At 41.9% G+C, this 20,012-nt stretch overlaps 1 long non-coding RNA gene across 1 annotated transcript in view; it reads left to right on the forward strand.

Annotated features, from left to right (window-relative positions):
* The window catches only part of LOC309849385, a 48,202-nt gene extending 35,792 nt beyond the window's left edge, over positions 1-12,410 (forward strand). The window contains exons 3-5 of the long non-coding RNA XR_014303679.1: positions 6,101-6,155; positions 11,626-11,715; positions 12,040-12,410. This is a non-coding gene — a long non-coding RNA (uncharacterized lncRNA). The remainder of the gene's footprint in view (positions 1-6,100; positions 6,156-11,625; positions 11,716-12,039) is intronic.
* The last annotated feature ends 7,602 nt before the right edge of the window (positions 12,411-20,012 follow it).

Genomic DNA, 20,012 nt, shown 5'->3' on the forward strand with positions numbered 1-20,012 from the left:
GAAATGAGAACACACTGGAGATAAGAGGAGGGTTCTTCCAAGAGGGAACCGTTGAGATAGGCCTTAAAGGAAGGTTGGAACATTACAGGCAAAAATAATTAATACATAATATTCAATATATTGTAAACTCTTACGTATAGGAAGATACTGTTTGGGGCCCCAAGTCAGTAAAACAAAAAAGGACATGAACCCTGCCTTAAAGGGGCCGGTGATCTAATTGGAAAACCCATAGACCACTTTAAAAGGGATGGCATCAAGGCAAAATGTATTTTGTGCTAAAATAAACAATGTAAACAGAGTGCTGTGGGAGATGAGGGTGTGGTGGGTGCGGAGATGGAGAGAAGAGGGATCAGTTCTGTCTGGAAATGTCTCTTCCACTAGGGTGGAGAACAGGGAACCAAAGCCCTGCAGCTGTGAGGATTAATGAACTTCTTGAAACTTGCCTTTGTTTCTCTTGTTGCTTGGTAACCCTCATTCTGGCTCAGGAGATGGCCACCGCTGGGAACAATTTTTTTAAAAACTGAACTGTAAATCCCCCATTTACACATAGACCACACCTGCAAAACCTCTCCCCACCCCCGGATAATTGCATATTTGGGCAACGACCTTGGCCAGGTTAAGAGCGTTTCACCCAAATTTTGCCTTCCCTTGGCGTCTGCCTATCTTTACGGGGTTATCGCTGAACTATTTTAACTTCAGTAACTCCTAGGGACATTTTGAGCTGATTTCTTCCAAAGGGAGTTGTGACTGGTTAGAATTTACTTCGGGTGAGATATATTTATTTCCCCTTTCCCTCTTGGACTCTCACTTTGGGAATTATAGGCTCTGCTGCTCTATAGAGTCCCCATGGTTTATGTGCCAAATGGCGTGCCTAACCCAGCTGGCTGCTTCTGCCCCTGGGATGCTCCAAGGTTGCTCAGCAGCAGCCTGAGGGGGAGAGAAGCATTTTTTTTTTTTTTGTCTTCAGTTAACCTTAAGCCTATAGGTGGATTCTAACTCCTGCCATCAACTCAAACGTACTGTGTCTGTGTGAGTGTCCAGAGGGCCTGGAGCCCAAATGTCAGTTGCAAATGGTGATACACACTTGAGCATCCCCTGAGTCACAGCATTATGCATTTATCTAATGACCTCTAATATAGACAACTGGAAAATATAATTCCAGTACTAACTAACGTCTTCTAAAAAATCTTTGGATAAATCAAGGCCTATAAACTTCTGTAGTTTATCAAATTCCCTCCGTCCCCAAATATTCCTGGAAAGACAGGAAAGTTGGCAGCGAACTTATTTTTTCTTGGGGGGGCGGGTGTCATCTGGACAGAAGGAACACTGTTAAATGACTCATTGATCTAGGACTACAGAATGGTATAATGTGATGATGAAATCATCGCTAATTGTGCAAATACATCTAGTCCTAATCAAGGAGAGAGATGTAATTTATACAAACAGCAGGTGATGGCCATCTACCCATGCTATAGGCCCAAATGACTTTGCAACCTCTCCCCCATTCCACAATTGAGTCTCTGCTTTGCAAATGAATTTTGTTACAAAATCTGGAAGCATTATTAGTTTAAAGCAGGAAAGAAACTGCAGGCCCTAAAGACAGTAAAACATTCATTTTCTTATGAATTTAAGCATAGCTGATGCAGGGTCTAAATACAGACTTAAACCCATGATTGTATGGTCAATTAAACTTTGACAAAGGAGGTAAGAATATGCAATGGGAAAAAGAAAATCTCTTCAACAAATGGTGTTGGGAAAACTGGGCAGCTACACACACGTAAGAATGAAACAGGACTGCTTTCCTACACCATATACAAATATTAACCCAAAATGGAGGAAAGACCTAAATGTGAGACCTGAAACCAGAAATATCCTTGAAGAGAGCACAGGTGGTAATTTCTCCAGCATCAGCCAGAGCGACATTTTTGTAGATCTGTCTCCTGAGGAAAGAGAAACAAAAGCAAAAAGGAACCATTGGGACTACATCAAAATAAAAAGCTTGTGCACAACAGAGGAAACGATCAATGAAACTAAAAGACAACCTACGGAATGGGAGAAGATACTTGTAAATGACATATCCGATAAAGGGTTAGTATCCAAACTACGTAAAGAACTTACACAAACTGACACCAACAAAATAAATAATCCAATTTAAAATGGAGAGAAGACATATACAGTAGTAGAAGACATATACAGTAGTCCTTTCTCCAAGGACTACATAGATGGCCAACAGACACCGGAAAAGATGTTCAACATCACTCATATCAGAGAAATGCAAATCAGAATGATGATGAGAGATCATCTCACACCTGTCAGAATGGCTAAAATCAACAACACAAGAAACAAGGGTTGGTGAGAATGTGGGGGAAAAAGAACCCCTCGTGCACTGTTGGTGGGAATGTAGCATGTTTGTGGAAATTTCACAAAATGTTTGTGGAAAACAGTATTACGTTTCCTCAAAAAATTAAAAATAGAGCTACATTATGATCCAATAATTCCACAATTGGGTATTTGTGAAAGAATACTAAAACATGAATTCGAAAAGATATATGGATCCTTCTGTCTAAGCAGCATGATTTACAATAGCCCAGCAAGGTGAGTGAAATAGGTGAAGGAAGCTAAAAGTACACTTGCCATGCTGAGCACTGAATAATGTATAAAATTGTTGCATCCTTACGTTGTGCCCCTGAAACTAATACACCGGAATTAAATTTGTTAAAAAATGGAAAAAAAATACAAAATATTTCAGAGCAGAAATAATATCTTTGTCTCTGGCATCCCTGACTGTGACCAGCCTACCCAAAGACAATTACGCTGAGAAAGTCCTTTGTCATTTGTAAATGAGACAAAAGTCTCTGGGAAAAAAACATATTTCCCAAGAAAAAAAAAGAAAAAAGAAAAAAATTTCTGACTTTTATGGCTAATTTATGGGAAGGATTTGGTTTTTTATTTATAGTTCTTTAAACAGATACAGCAGTATCCAGAAGAGGGTGAGTAAGGAAAAACTAGCTCTCTGTAGGAGGGAATTTAAAGAAAGACACACACACACCCATATGGTGTCTGTTAGAAATGCTTTACGAAGCTATTCTCTGGAATCAGCAGTCTTAGAGCCAAAGAAAGCTGAGAATCTGGTCGCTATTGACTCTGAGCCACAAAGAAACTACTGACCAACGGCCACATTCTTCTATTGTACCGATGCAGTTAACACTTTCCTGCAGTAGAACCATCTCACTGTGTGTCCGGAGAAATCTCTTACCACGATGTTTAAAGGGCAGAAATCTGGGGAGGCCAGATTCTAGGCAGAAACAGCCACGCCCTTTGAAACCAGGGGTCTCACAGTGGCTCGTTGGATGCTAAACCTAGTGCATTCTGGACTCACTCGTGCCTATGGGGCTTGGCCAATAACCTTCCAGGGAAAATATGAGATGCTGGGGAAGGTGAGCAGGGAGGACGAGAGCTCCCCATTGCTTCCGGGATAGTGCTCACGGAGTGTACCAGGCAGGATGCATATGACCCTCTTTTGGATACCCCAAACCTCTCTCTGTTTTTTGTTTGTCTGTTTGTTTGTTTGTTTTTAATTAGAGCTGAGAGAGAAACAAAAGGGGAAGATAGAAGACTCCTGCATAGAGAAGAACTAAGACACCACTGAAATCATGCTCTAGGAGTAAGAGAGAATTCTCAGGCATCCCCAGTGGGACAAGTCATCGTTCCGTGTTTTCAGGTTCCTTCTGTGCTCAACATCCTTAGAATTCCCATTCCCTGTGCTTATGACATGTTGAAATCTCACACAGTTGGAATGTTTCTTTTCTGTTTCTTTCTTTCCAGCAGCCGAAGAGCATGGTTTGGGCAGGCTTGTGTCTTTGACAGCTTCCCATGGGGACAGGCTCCCGTGAAGAATGGAGAGAAACGTCTGCTCTGAATCCCCAGCTACGGAGTGAGACACTGCTCAGCCTTTGGCTGAGCTCCAGGCAGAGCTGCATGAAGCAGAGCTGGAAAGCTCCAGCAGTCCATGAATATGTTCCCAGAGTCGCAAAGACGGGTTTTTGCTTTGTTCTGGAAAAAGCTGATTTTATTCTGAGGTTGGAGTATCAGCAGAACTCTGTAAATGTAAGCTAATCCTGTCTGCTACGGTTAATCCTGTTCCCACCAGTCCCGTGGACCCAGAGGAATATCCTGTCACTTCTATTCCATCCTTTTTTTTTAAAAATTTTTTTTATTTTTTTTTAAATATATATATATATTTTTAAGATTTATTTATTTGTCAGAGAGAGAGCGAGCGAGAGCGAGCACAGGCAGACACAGTGGAAGGCAGAGTCAGAGGGAGAAGCAGGCTCCCTGCGGAGCAAGGAGCCCGATGTGGGACTCGATCCCAGGACGCTGGGATCATGACCTGAGCTGAAGGCAGCTGCTTAACCAACTGAGCCACCCAGGTGTCCCGACTTCTATTCCATCCTTAACCGGACTCCCAAGTGTGTTGAAAAATTACATTATTTGAAATTCTCAGGCATGCTCAATGGAAAGAGACAACTGTTAAGTGTAAAGTTCGAGACCAAAATCCCACCTCCTCTACATGCCTTTCAGCTACAATGCCCGCTCCTGGCCCCGAATTCCTGTACGTGGCCCTGAGGTCTCATGAAAACAGCTCTGACCTTCCACTCACTTATTTTGCTCCGGACATTTTGTGTCCCCACATGGATTTTTGGGTTGTTAGAGGGAGGGTGCCTTGTTTTAGTTTTGCTTTTATTTCCTAGCAACACCTGCTTCAATAAGCCTGTATCAAGCGCTTGTGAGATACTTGCTTAAGTAATGAATGATTCTTCCTCCCTTCTCTGCCATCAGTCCCATCACCCTAACCTGATGCCCTCAACACTTGACACTCTCGAGTCCGACTGGTAAACTGCTTTTGTGGTTCTGCTGTTCATCTCCACAGTCCTCCTGACTGCGGCAAAATCAGACAGGCATCACCTGGGAAGAGCCACCCAGTGATCATCTCAACGTGAGACCCTCAGTTTGCCCTTGCAGGTCTCACTCTTCTCCCTGGCAACAACCTCCAGAGGAAGGGAGGGGACAGGTCACATTTCCCAATGACACTGTCATTGACAGCAAAGTAAAACAGATAATATGGTGAAGTCACCTAAATTATGATTGATGTGGGGAATGGCCAGCCTTGTTAAGTGATGATCTTCCTGTGTCATTTGAATTGTGACCCTAAGGCCCATTGCCGTTGAGAAACTGAAAAGAAACAGCTATCACCAACTCTAAGCAGCCCGGATGTAGGTAAGGTTGGTCCTATGCGTGCCCCCTACCCGCTGTTCCATATCCTGCCTCCAAGCCAACGGCTTTCTCAGTCACGAATTGTTCTGTTCTCTACTATTGTTCCTGTCTTAAAAAAAAAAAATCTGTTACAGGTCACCTGGGTGGCTCAGTTGGTTAAGCATCTGCCTTCAACTCCGGTCATGATCCCAGAGTCCTGGGATCCAGCCCGGTGCTGGGCTTCCTGTTCAGCGGGGAGTCTGCTTCTCCCTCTGATCCTGTTCCTCTCTCCACTCCTGCTCTGTCTTTCTCTCAAATAAATAAATAAATAAAATCTTTTTAAAAAAATCTGTTACAGGGGCGCCTGGGTGGCTCAGTGGGTTAAAGCCTCTGCCTTCGGCTCAGGTCATGATCCCAGGGTCATGGGATCGAGCATCGGGCTCTCTGCTCAGCAGGGAGCCTGCTTCCTCCCCCTCTCTCTGCCTGCCTCTCTGCCCACTTGTAATCTCTGTCTGTCAAATAAAATAAATAAAATCTTTTAAAAAAATCTGTTACAAACATACAGAACTTGCTAACTTCTCCCTTGTGAGAAAAAAAAATGCTTTAAAAAGATGCAGCGAAACAGCGATCGTTAACACAAATAATGATAGAAATTCAAGCATTAGTCCACTCCAGATTAAAGAAATATGTGTTGTTGTTGTTGTTGTTTTTAATTTAAGAGTAAGAAACTACTCACAACGAGTATTAATGAGGCTGGTTGTAACTGTAATAAACATCTCTTGCAGAAATAAATTGTCAGATATCACTGCACAAATCACTTAATGTTATTTTATTTTTAAAGGGAGAGTTCATCTCACCCAGCTGTTTGGTGATCAGGTATCCTGGAGTAAAAACAACTAAAGGTCAGCGATGATTCTTTCCTGAGACAGTGAAGATATTTTCACTTTAGAGGTCTGGGTTTGCCCAGAAAGGAACAGCCAAATCTATTAGCAAAAGGAAAGAAATCTCTTCCAGGCTATTATTTTCTATGAGAATCTTCAAAACGGGCCCAACTGCGAGCTGGTGGCTCTTCTCCCAGCCAACCTGCTCTCACATTTTGGTTGTTTCTACCACCTGATGTTGACGTGTATTTGAATTCGGTGCCCTTGAATTTTGGCCCAAGCGCAGTCACAGACTCATTTCTTTGTTTTCGCCTTAGCACAGCTAAGACAGATTGGAACTTTCATAAAAGCTTTTCTAATATAGTAATTAAAACAAAAAAAGAAAAAGAGAGAAAAGAACGGAAAATCAACAGACTTCCAAAGTCCGGCTCAACTTCCGGTGGGGGAAGTCATTTGAGCATCCTCAGTTTCCTCCTAGACATTGTGCCCTCATGGTGGTCCAGATCGGGAGAGGGAGAGAGATTTCCACTGAGCCGCCCGGGCTTCCCACTACCCTTCCCCACCAGTCACAACAGAGCCTTCTCCTATGTTCTGACAGGAAAAACATGGTCTGGTGTGCTGGGGGAGGGGCCTGCTGCTCTCAGACACACTTGCTCTAGGAAAGAAGCCCCTGCAGAGTGCGGAGGGTTGGGGCTTGGTGTAAGTGGCTCTGGCCTCCACTTTTGGCATTGTGCTGTTCACTGAGGTCAGCCTGTGCCCATGGGTAGGGGAGAAAAATGACACCAGCCCTCTCCGTCATCCCCGGAGAGGGGAGATTGCGCCACACGGTCCCCTGTCTGGGGATGTCTGGGAAGCCTTCCTGGAGGAAGGAGCAAGTTTCCTTCCTGTACCCCGTATTCCTGCCTTCACCCTGCCCGTGCCATCTGCCTTCACCTGCCTGCTCAGCAGCACAGTGCATCTGCATTTTATCCCAGGCAGGCTGGGCCAATTTTCCAAACTTAGGGACCTGGCATGGTGTGGACCCTTGCTCATCCTTTGTCGGGGGGGGGATGTTGGGGGGGGACGGTAAGAGGTGATCCTCACCTCACTGGGGCTTGTGCTGGTTTGTCCCAAAGCAGTTGCACCAATGTGCAGGAGCTTAAAGTTTAGAGTACAGTGCAACAAACAGCTGGTGTCTGGGTTAACTGTCCTCAGCAGTTGTCTCTGCCCCTGTGCTAAGGAGTGGGGCAGAGCAAGGGCACCTGCCAACTCTTTTGTCCCTTGAGTGCCCAGGGGATGTTCATTGTTCCAGATGCACCCCAAGAAGGGAGAACCACGTCTCCCAGTCCATACTGGGGGATTCTCGGATTGCACACTCCACTCCCGGGCCTCTGGCCTCTTTCTGCACAGGAGAACTGTGGTGACTGCTGGGCCAACACTGGCCAAGTCACTGACCTCTTAACACTCCAGTCTTCAAGCTCTGCTGGTTCTAAATACTCACAATAATCAGCTCCTCTTGTTTTCTTAGTCGAAAATGTTTACCTTGGCTGAGCCCCTGTGTGCTGCTCTCTCTCTTTCTCTCTGTCTTCCTAGCCTCTCTCCATGATCAGGGCTCATGTCAATTTGATTATTAGATTAGTTAGACAATTAGAAGAACATAGAAGAGTAGAAGAAACTCCCAATGGTCCCCCCCTCCACACACACACACAAATTCCCCAAATGGAAGAATAGATATTTGGTCATACTGAGGGTGTGTGCTTGTCACTCTAAGTTCAGCCATTCTAACTGCCTGACAAATGTCTGAAAGCTAATGAGTAGGAAAAGGAACCTATTGAATTATGGCAATAACTTCCTCCTCTTTATTTTTTTTTTAACGTTTTTTTTAAGTTTTTATTTTTAAGTAATCTCTACACCCAATGTGGGGCTTGAACTCCCAATCCTGAGATCAAGAGTCACACCTTCCACTGACTGAGCCAGCCAGACACCCCATAACTTCCTGCTCTCTAAAAAACAATGATAATGAGTTGAAATACAAAGCTCCGCTTCTCACTTCTGTCCTCTGAAGCCTGAGAAAAGCAGGATATGGGCTTCTGACCTATTAATCCTACCAAGTTCATAAACATGAATTCAGACAATAACAAACTGTTTTCTATTGGTTGGAGAAGGAAATAGCTCTAGAAGACATTTGTTGCTCAACTCATAAATATCTAATTAAATTCAGGAGTGATTACTTGGAATAAATTCTGAATAAATGAGCTATACAATAAATGATGAATAAATCCATCAACTTAAAATCTTCCTGCCAACCGCCTCAAGCCCCTTTAACCAATAGGATTTGCTCTTTTTCTTCTTTTGGACCCTAGTGCCGCATTTTGTTCCCAGCCTCTACTCAAGCCTTAGGTTTCCTTCGTCGCTGCTATTTACTCCTACAACCTAAAACAAACAAAATAAAACAAAATGAAAACAAACCAAACCATCAGCTCTGCTTTCCCTTCAAAATAATCCAAGTGACCCCATCCTTGCGGTTCCCTGTCTGACTTCTCGGCGAGGCCTCCACCCCCACACTGGCCTGTTGAACAGGTTTCCTTTTTCCCTCCTATCTCAACAGAAACCAAGTTGTCTTGATAGTACTTCATGCCCAGCTGCCTCCTCTTGTGAAATCCCTATTGCCTACTCCTACTTATTTCGTGATAGAAGAGAAATTTCTATTCTGCTGTGCCTTTAAGCCCATCAATCCATTTTCACTAAAAGTTTTTCCAACCCTTGATTTAATTACTTCCAGAGGGTAAACACAGTCCATATGACTCTTCTGATGACATTTGCTCTCCCATTTTTTGGTCTCAAGGAATCCCTCTTCTCACCAGGAGCTGGAATAACCCTTCTAAATAGCATATCTGGTTATATTATTTCCCACTTTTGGATTGCTTCGTGATTCTCTATAGTCTATTGGGTAAATTCCAAACCGCTCCCATGCTTGGAAATCTATTACAGCATCGTTCTAACTGTACTTTCTGACATGTCCCACCCCCAAATTTCCATGGCTCTCGTTCTAGCCATGCCAAACTGCTGCCCACCCACAGAAACATACAAGGTGCCTGCCTCAGCCCACCATCTTCAGGGTAATTGACAAACCCCTACATGTCCACAGACACACCCAGGAAGCCTGCTTTTCACTTTTTAGGAGGCATAAGTATTTTCTACTGTGTGTGTCATGCCATGAAAATGCCAGTATAACCGCAGCAAGAACCGAGTATATCTGGGGATGGACAGCTGGGTCACTGCTTTTCAACTATATGTGATCTGACCAGGGGAAGAGCCAGAACTTTCTCAGAGCCATGAGTTCTCTGAACATCCTGGACCAGACTGTGGCATGTGGGTATTTTAGTAATTGGCTCACCTTCAGCTGATGTGATTGAAACTATGGTTCGCTACTTATTTGGTCAAGTGAAAAGAAGATGACCTTTAGTCATAAAAAATGTATGTTACAGTATGTTAAAACTTATAAAGCAGGATTCATGATACCGTCGTCAGCATTCTTGTCATCACAGCTGATACAGTTTGCAATATATCCCATACTATGATAACTACATTATCGCCATTATTTCATTTGTTCCTCAAGGTATTTAATTCTACTTTTATCATCTTACATCAGTCCTACCCTCACCCACTTCTGCTATTTCTAATCACCCTAACCTACTACACTTCATCTTTTCCACAGCAACGTTCGCCTTCTATTTACCTGTTTATTATGCCTACTGCTTCTTTTCTGTCTTTTCTTTGCAGAATATAAATTCCACAAGGCATCAGACTTTTTAAAAAAATTCTATCTGATTATAGAAGTACATAGTAGGTGTTCTACAAATATTTGTTTCATAAGTAGCCAAAGCTCTATGAAATAAATAATATTTTAAAATTCCTGTTCTACAAATAAGGAAATGGAGACACAAAGAGGTTAACACATATAGCAGGGAGATGGAGGACAAGAATTTGAATGGCCAGTGGATTCCAGAGTCTGCTTTCTTAACATTACACGGCAAGTAACATAACAATTTATTTGGAATTATCTTTCTTTTAAAAATTATCATCAGTCTTGCTCACAAAGGCTAGCAGTCCCTTTTACAGATACAGTCATTGAATACTGTTTGAAAACTCTTGAAGACATCAAATACGGTTTAAGAGACTTTATTTCGGGTATTTATGTTCTAAAAAGTGTTTCCTTCCAGGACATTGTTTATATTCTCTCTTTAGGTTTTATTTGTATCTGTTGTGGTGGTAATTTTCCAACCCAGGAAACTACTTTGGAAGTATATTTAGGGCGTTTAAATTTAGATAATAAACTGAATTACTTCTTTCGGGCAACAGTGTCATGCTGTGTGTGGTTTCAGAATGCTGACTGCCAAATACAAGGGCTTGTCCGCCAGATGGTTCTTTCTGATGGCTGGAGTCACGGCTTTCAGCAGCCTGCTTTCCCATCTCAGAGTAGCTCCACAGAGACACAACACAACCACAAGGGCTGGTGAGTCCATATTTTCTAAAGGACGTCAGCATATGTGCACAGGGATGAAACTAATATGCATTTTTTTTCTACTAAAGAAAAACACAGTCCTCCTGTGTCTCCTCTATTCTCAATATTTCACCATGACACCATTCACTTAAAAAAAAAAAAAAAAAAAGGAAAGCAGGCTCCCTGCTGAGCAGAGAGCCCCACGAGGGACTCGATTCCAGGACCCTGAGATCATGACCTGAGCCAAAGGCAGAGGCTTAACCCACTGAGCCACCCACGCACCCCGACATCACTCACTTCTGACACCCGATGGGTGGTGTTTCCATACACCAAGCCATTCTGCGACACCAGCTAGACACCGGACGATCCAGTTCAGTCCTGACGCTATCCACCTGGTGATTGTTTAGCTCCCACACATCAAGGGGTCAGTCCTACCAGACTGCTCCCCACCCCCACTTAGATGCCAATCACCAGTCCACCTTGTCACCTTTCTGATGGAGGGGTATAAATTGGAGGTTCCTAGCACAAGCTCTTCGGGTTCCATTAATTTGTTAGATTGGCGTGTAGAACTCAGGAAAACATTTTGCTTATGAGATTACCCGTTTATTTTCAAAGGATGTAAGTCAGAAACAGCCAAATGGAAGGTACATAGGACAGGGTGAGGAGGGGCGGTGACTTCTCGGGCACCAGTCTCCCTGCTTCTCCCCATGTTCACCACCTAGGATGCTCTTCAAACCAGTGCTTTGTTTGTCTGTTTGGTTTTTATGGCAGCTTCGTTACAGAGGCACAATTGATTAGATCATTGACCACTGGTAATTGAACTCAGTCTCTAACCGCACTCTTCTCCCCCGAGGTCAGGGTAGGGGGGGTGCTGAAGGTTCCCACCCCACAGTAGAAAAGAACCACTGTGCTGGCAAATCCATAACCCAGTTATCATTGTCTGCTTTCTTAGTAACTGCAAGGAATTATGCCAGCACTAATTTATATACTGTGTCTGACCCTATTCAGGGAACACAGGTGTGCAGAGCCCTGAGGAGAGCTTTTGAAAGGGATCGTCATATAAATGTTGAGCCTTGGGAAATGAAGTCATGCAAAATGGTAAGGTGGCCCCTGGAAGCGGAATGAGCCAGGTCTGGGAAAGCTTGAAGTTTGACTTTAAGATTAGAAGCGTACCACTCCGGAGAGTGCATCTCCAAGGGTGCATCAAATATCCATTTTGTCCCGATGCCAAAAGGCCAAGTATCAGAGTACAATGGTTGACTAAAATGGAGGTCAAAGCTTATTATGAGGATTGTGGAATACATTTGGATGCTGGAGGGAGAAAAATTAGATATCTTGGATAAACCAAGAGAATTGAACAATTATTGCAAATGTTTATGAAAATTTAATAGTTGAACTTTTAATGTTTCTATTCGCATTCAGGAACAAGAATTTATCAAGAATTTCTCAGCATTGTCAGCCGCTAGGCTGTTCCCATGGTTACTGTATTGGTTCTTTGTGAACTTCCCAGATCTTCCCTTTCCATGGATGTTAGAAGAGCAAGATACTTGGGAACTATGACATTTTTTTCTTAACCATTTCTTCCTTTTTTTGTATGTCTTATAATAATTTATCACATTATGGTTGATGACACTTCATCATGAATATCACATATATTTAGAAGTTTTTTTCTCTTTTTGTCACATTCAAAGTGGCAGCATTGATGTTCTCCTTTCTGTTCTGGTTTGGTGAGTTCCTAAAGGACTTGTGTAAAAACATAGTGGCCTAAAGGAAATAAAATAACTCAACAGAGCTATGCAAGATCATTTTGTTTAACACGACGAGTGCTACCGTATCAAGCAATTCCATGAATAGTATCACTTTGATGTAAACTCTTGTTTTGCCTTGTGCAATTATTTATTAGATGTTTGTTGGCTGAAGAGTTACGGTTTCCCTCAAGTTGTCCTCATAATGCACTGTCAATATTTAATATGAATGCTCAAATGATTTCCCTATTTATTTAAATATTTAAATATTTTTTGTACATACACTCAATAGGTTTAACAGTGATTTGTCACAGTAACACATTTAAGGGATATTTGTAATAATTCATGTGTAGTATATATCCTTCAACTGACTGATGGAATCCTGGTATAAAGCACATAAGGAGACTTTTCACTGAGTTGCATTTAGAATACCTGCTCTCCATATTTAAAAGAGAAGGTTCAGTAGGGACTATACATTTCAATGACATTCTTTTTATACATTACCATCACTGTTACTCAGATTAGATGTGATTAGATATGGCCTTGAAGGATGCCAGAAATCACCGGTGTAAGACGCATAAAGATATGTGGCCTCCACAGGACAAAGCTGAATTGCAAATTGTCAAATACAGAGGCTACTAGGTGCATCTCTGGTCTCTGTACTATGAAAATGGCATTATGGGGCTGGAGGGGGGTTGCTCTATCGGTGATCGAATGTGATCATTTTTCTGAGATGCATGGGCAGGGGTAGGTACAAGCATTCTTGGTCCATGTGCATTGTCACTGGTAGTGATGAAATTGAAGGATGTCAGTTGTAGGCACATCACCAGAGATCCACTTCGCCCGGCTAGGCATTTTGGAAGTGCACCCTGAATGCTTGGTTTATCAATTAACAGGTTCTAGGTAAGCAGTCATGTGCCCAAGGGCTGTTCAGAACCACCTGTGACATCTGGGAGCAGAATGTTAGGTTCCTACTAATTTCTTCCACTTTCCCCTTTCGTCAGGATGGTAAAAATACCATCTCTTCAGGGCGCCTGGGTGCCTCAGTGGGTTAAAGCCTCTGCCTTTGGCTCGGGTCATGATCTGAGGGTCCTGGGATCGAGCCCTGCATCAGGCTCTCTCCTCTGCAGGGAGCCTGCTTCCTCCTCTCTCTCTCTGCCTGCCTCTCTGCCTACTTGTGATCTCTGTCTGTTAAATAAATAAATAAAAATAAAATCTTAAAAAAAAAATACCATCTCTTCCAATCATTCCAAGAATCCGTATTACTCACAAATGATAGAAATTGCATGAGAACCTTTACAATGACTTTAGATTTCCCTCCCCTATAAACTCTGAAATTTGGAATAGGGGCCACCCTGGGAGGGTTGGGAGACTGTAGAGACAGGACTCGTGAGAGGGAAAACATCTCTAGCAGAACCTCGCCTAATTAGCCCTCAAGGGTTGCTACCTCTTGGAGTCAGTAGGCTTGATCCTCTCTTGGGACCATATTTTGGGTGGGTGGGTGGGGGCAGGGAATAGAATGTGGCCACAAACAAAACCTAGTAAATGGCATGATAAAGGAAACATAGATTTACAGCAAAATATCTGAGTGCCCCTCCGCCCCCTTTGGAGGACCTGGTGCACTCATCAACCAGGCCAGTGATGGAATTTCAGGACCCAGGAGGCAGGAGCGAAGGCAGAGAGTCCTGATCTCCAGAGGGCCAGGGATGTCATTATTAGAGACCACATGGGGATCTGGATGGCAATAAATAGTCCTACGCCCAAGGGACTCAGGAATACCTGAATTATGCTTTCTCAAATATACTCCAACTTCTCCATCATCACTCTATCCCTTCCCCTGCTCTGCTGGCCTGGCTTCCTAACAGGGAGGTGTAGGGTCAGGAAACAACTCCAGCTAAGGCCTGGCCTCTCATTTCCTTGAGCTCCGTATCTCCAGTGACATTCTCCTCACTCAGCACCCTTTGCAATGGCCATCCTAGACTTGGCTGCTCTTAAGACTTTCTGTGACATTTGCAACCTTTCTTTTCCTTTCTTGAAATGCAGGCCTCTTTACTTCTTCCCTCTCTCTGAGGATATGTTCTTACCTCCTACTTAACTAGGAAAACAGAAGCCAGAACAGACACCTGATATACAACCAAACAGCCTCCATACCTGTTCTTTCCTTTTCCCCTGTAAAGTGGAGATGCCCATCCTTCCATCAGAGGTCATTTCCCACAGCTGAGTTTGGAATCATACCCACTATGGCTTTATCAGGAAACCAGGGTGGCTCTCCCGTGCCAATATCCTCTATGCTACCCCCGCCCCCCATCTACTGCAACCAACCTACCCCTTACCCTGAGGTACCACTCCAGCTACTGCCCTCTGTCTTTGCTCTCTTTAGCAGCCAGATACAATTTTTGTTAGTCTTTAAAATTACACTAGTGTTTTCTATAATATATATAAAATTACAGTTATTAGATATAAAAACACACTCATATTACATGAGTATAAAATGCCAAATAAATACTTTCTCTTCCTAGACATCCCCTGAATACAAATCCCAGAGATAATCACTGGGAAATTGTGTATGTATGTACCAATGTACATAGGTTCATAAGAATTTCTTACACAGGGCACGCTTGGGTGGCTCAGTTGGTTGAGCATCCAATCCTTGGTTTTGGTTCAGGTCATGATCTCATGGGTCCTGGGATCAAGCCCATGTTGGGTTCTGTGACCAGTGGAGTCAGCTTGAAAATTGTCTCCCTCTGCCCCCCACCAACTCCCATGTATGCACATGTGTGCACACACACACACTCTCTCTCTAGAATAAATAAATAGATAAATAAATACAAGAATTTCTTACACGAATGGAATTATATCACATGCTGTTCTGCAACACGCTTTTTTTCTTTTACATATTTTAGATCTCTTTTCACATCAGTACATATAAATACACCTCATTATTAATATCTGCAGTAAATTTTATTTTTTTTTAATATTCATGATGCTATCTTCAGTGACTAGAACAGCCCATAGTAGGCACTGTATGAATATTGGTGAATAAGTGAATAAGTGGTGAATAAGTGAATAAGTTCCACTGCTTATAAGCACATCATATTTGAGGTTATCTATTGATAACCTGGAGAGAAGAAAAACAGGTGCTCCTTCTTTACTCAGCTGATAGCTTGCCAATTGCCAGACTAGTGAGTGCAGCCCCTGCTAAGTCACCGACTGACCACAGACACATGAGCTAGTTTAACCAAACTGGTGGAGCCGGAGCCATACCAGAAAGACTACCCAGAAGAATCCTTATTTATAAAGAGTTGTTTCAGGGAACTAAATTTTAGGATTGCTTTGCCACAAAGGCCCATCAAAATATCCTTGCCATTTGCTAGCAGTTTGTTAAGCAAAAGCACAGAAAGGACTGCAGTTCTCAACTTGGCAGTTATCAAGTGTGAAGCCCAGGCATCTCGTGGGGCTCATTAAATATGGGACACATTCAGCTTACAAGTAACTGATCGGGGCTTTTGACCCATGAAATAATTTTCTTTTCATTGTTTTGTTGAGGTGGTGGTTGGGGTGGCCTTTGTGGGAGACGACTCAGGCAAAACTGACAGACCTTGAAGAGGAACTCACCCAACACATTATTCCCAGTCACAGGGAGGTAAACCTGCCCTCCGGATGTGGGTGGGGATGGAAAGGAAGTGTGATGGAACGTCTGTGCTCCAAGTGCTGCTCCAGAACCTCTGATACCAAGAAGCTTCTCTCTGTACTGAGCATGACAAGAGCTCCTCAGGCGAGTGTGGATTTCCCCGTGGTTGTGACAAAGCAGGCCAAGTGTAAGAGTAGCAAATGAAGGGTTTTTAAGACGTTCTGTTCGGTGCCCCTGGCAGAACTATTGTCCAGGGAAAGGGCAATGAGGGAGAGAAGAAGAAGCCTCAAAATAACTATTATATTTTGTCTTTTCTCAATTTCTCTGAGAAAGAGAAATGTAAGAAATTTGTTGAGGTAACAGCGTTTTGAAGGGAAGTAGCAGTGGATAGAGACAATTTTTAGAATGTGGGGTTCTCAGAGCAGCAGAAGGGCAAGTCCTAATGCACAATGACTTGCAAGAATGCTTGCATCCTATTTCCTATTTTTGTCCCATTGGCCAAATCGAATCAAAGGCAGCCCAAACCCTCAAGGGATGAAAAAGACCCTTCCTCTAATGGGAGGGATTATTAAGGAGGTGAATACAGGCACAGAAAGCATCCATGGCCGTTGCTGTAGTTGTTGTTTGCCATCTGCAGTAAGAAGGTGGTCTCCAACTCAGGCCTCAGCCTTACTCTGAAGAGTTTCCTGATCCGAGATGGTGAACCCACTCAATATACTCATTCCACTCCCACGACGAGCCTTCAGAGGCCTAAGTCACTCCTGCCTCATATCTACTTCCACAAATCTGCTCTGGTGTCCGTAGCACTAGACAGCTGTTCTGTATGACTTGGGGTAAGAGTCTGTCACTCACAGTTATCAACATTCTGAATCAGGAACTTGATATTTAAAGTTTTGGTAACTCATCATTACTATGTGCATTTTTAAGAGCTTGGAGGAATTAGAGCAGTGAGTAATTTTCATTTCTATTACCTCTTCACTTACAGTACTGGCATTCCTGTAATATTTCATATCCTACTTGTAGATAAATATCCTCCTCTCTTCTACCTCGCATGATGTTCTCTGCACATTTCTCCTTTGTCTTCCAGATTCCAAGGTACACTTAAAAAAGTCAAGTGTACCTCTAGACATACGAAAACACTAACACATATTTTAATATTTGTTAACATTTACATTGTAGAAAGCCTAGAATTGCATTATATAATACAGCAGCCATTAGCCATATGTGGCTTTTGAACACTCGAAATGTGGTTAGTTCAAATTTAGATATGTTAAAAATAAAAAAAAATACACTGAATTTTGAAGATAGGAAGAAAAGAATGTTAAATAACACACTAATAATTTTTATAATGATTACATGTCAAAATGAAAATATTTTTCAAATCTTGGGTTGAAAAATATTAAAATTAATTTCACTTATTTATTTTCACTTTTCTTAATGCAACTGTTGAAAAATTATACAAAGTGGCTCACTGTGGTTCTCAGAATTTGTTTTAGAATTCAATCTAGGAAAAAGAAGGGGGAAGTGCTTATATTAATATCAGACAAATTAGATTTGAGAACAAAACATTATCAAAGATAAAGATTACTACAGAATAATAGGGGGTAAATTCATCAAAAAACCATACAAATTCTAAACATTGATGCCCCTAATAATAGAGCTTCAGAGTCCATGAAGCAAAAACCAAAAAGCTGCATGGATAAATAGATGAATACACAATTATAGTTGGGAATTTTAGTATCTCTCCATCAATAATTGATAGAACAAGTAGATAGAAAATTAAGAAGGCCAGAGAAGACTGAAACAATACTAGCAGCCAACTTGACCTAACTGACATATACAGGAAATGGCCTCTCAATAGCAACAAAACACACATGTATTTTTCAAGTGTACATGGAACATTCAGCAAGATACCACATTCTGAGCTACAAAACATGTATACATTTTGAAAGCATTCAGATCACACGAAGCAGGTTCACACTGGAATTAAGTTAGACATTCACAACAAAAGTATACTTGGAAAAGGCCTTCCAATACTTGGAAATTAAATAACACATTTCTAAATAACCCAAGGATCAAAGAAGAGCTTGAAAAGGAAATTAGGAAGTATTTTGTACTAAATGAAATTGTAGTACAACGTATTGAAATTTGTGGAATGCCAGTACTGGGGTTCTCATAGAGAAATGTGTAGTACTAACTGCTTATATTAGAAAAGAAGAGGGGGTGGGGCGCCTGAGTGGCTCAGTGGGTTAAGCCGCTGCCTTCGGCTCAGGTCATGATCTCAGGGTCCTGGGATCGAGTCCCACATTGGGCTCTCTGCTCAGCAGGGAGCCTGCTTCCCTCTCTCTCTCTCTCTCTGGCTGCCTCTCTGTCTACTTGTGATTTCTCTCTGTCAAATTAATAAATAAAATCTTAAAAAAAAAAAAAAAGAAAAGAAGAGGGGCGCCCGGGTGGCTCAGTCAGTTAAGTGCCACTCTCAATTTTGGCTTAGGTCACGATCTCATGGTCATGAAATCAAGATCCATGTTGGGCTCTGTGCTGAGTGTGGACTCTGCTTAAGATTCTCTCTCCCCCTCTGTCCCCCCATCTCTGTCTCTCTCCAGAAGAAGAAGAAGAAGAAGAAGAAGAAGAAGAAGAAGAAGAAGAAGACGACGAAGAAGAAGAAGAAGAAGAAGAAGAAGAAGAAGAAGAAGAAGAAGAAGAAAGATCTACATCAATGATTTCAGTTTCCACCTTAAGAAACTAGAATCAGAAGACCCAATTATGGGGTCTCTGGCTGCCTCAGTTTAGAGACCATGCAACTCTTGATCTTGGCATTGTAAGTTCAAGCCTCATGTTGGGCACAGAGATTGCTTAAAGATAAAATCTTAAAAAAAAAAAAAAAGAAATTAGAAGACACAATTAAACCCAAAGTAAGCAGAAGAAATAAAGATCAAAGAAGAAACCAATGAAAAGGTAAAGAGAAGAATAAAGCAATGAAACAAAAAGCTGGTTTTTTGAGATCAGTGAAACTGATAAACCTACAGCTGGACGGGTCAGAAAGAAAAAAGAGAGAGAGAAGCTATGAATTATCTATATCAAGAATGAGCATCACTACAGATCCTGCAGTTAATAAAAGGATAAGAAAATCACTATTATGAAAATTAGTAAAGTCAATACTCTGTATGTTGTGTGAGTGTGGACAGAAAGGCACTCTCCCGCACAGTGAAGTAAACTGACCTGCAACTCCTTTGCTGAGCATATATCCAAGAGAAAGTCTCAACTGGTATCAGAGACGTGTACAAAAATATTCACTACAGAGTTGTATGGGGTAAAGGGGAGTTGGAGGCAACCATGTGTTCACCAAAAAGGAAATGAAAGGCAAATGTAGGAGATACATGGTATGGAATATTCTGCAGCACTCAGAAGCGAAGAACCTGAAGAACTTATTCATATCCCAAACCTGCATGCATAGTTAAAGACATCTATTTAAATTAAAATGAAATGAAATGAAATGAAATGAAAGTGAGTTCCTAGAAGGTGGAGAGTGGGAAATGGGAAATGGCAACCAAGAGATAAGAAAAGACAGAGGGATGTTTACAATGAGCACAGACTGTTTTAAGATCACAATGTCTTATGAACTAAGGAATGTACCTGCTGTCCAGAAAGAGAAAAACAATGTCATGAACACTACTATATAACTCATTGCCCTTCACAACCATTGGGATATAATAAAATGAAAAAGAAAACAACTCACTTTAGGGAGTGGACTTGTGCAGGGCACTTACGTTATATGACATAGCTATCCAAATGAAAATTAAGGCAAAAAAAAAAAAAGGAGAATTAGAAAAAACTAATTTTTATAGGTAATGTTATTAACCCAAAAAGTAAAAAAATCTAAGTGAGTGGTATAAAATATCCATAGTTCCACAATCCCTATGTGTATTAGCAAGTTTTACCAAAGTTATATATTACAATAAACAATGATGTTTCAACAGAGTTGATAAACTAAGGTTTTCTTTCTAGAGCCATAGATGAAA

The sequence above is a fragment of the Mustela nivalis genome (genome assembly GCF_964662115.1).
Source record: "Mustela nivalis genome assembly, chromosome: 16".
NCBI classification, from domain to species: domain Eukaryota; kingdom Metazoa; phylum Chordata; class Mammalia; order Carnivora; family Mustelidae; genus Mustela; species Mustela nivalis.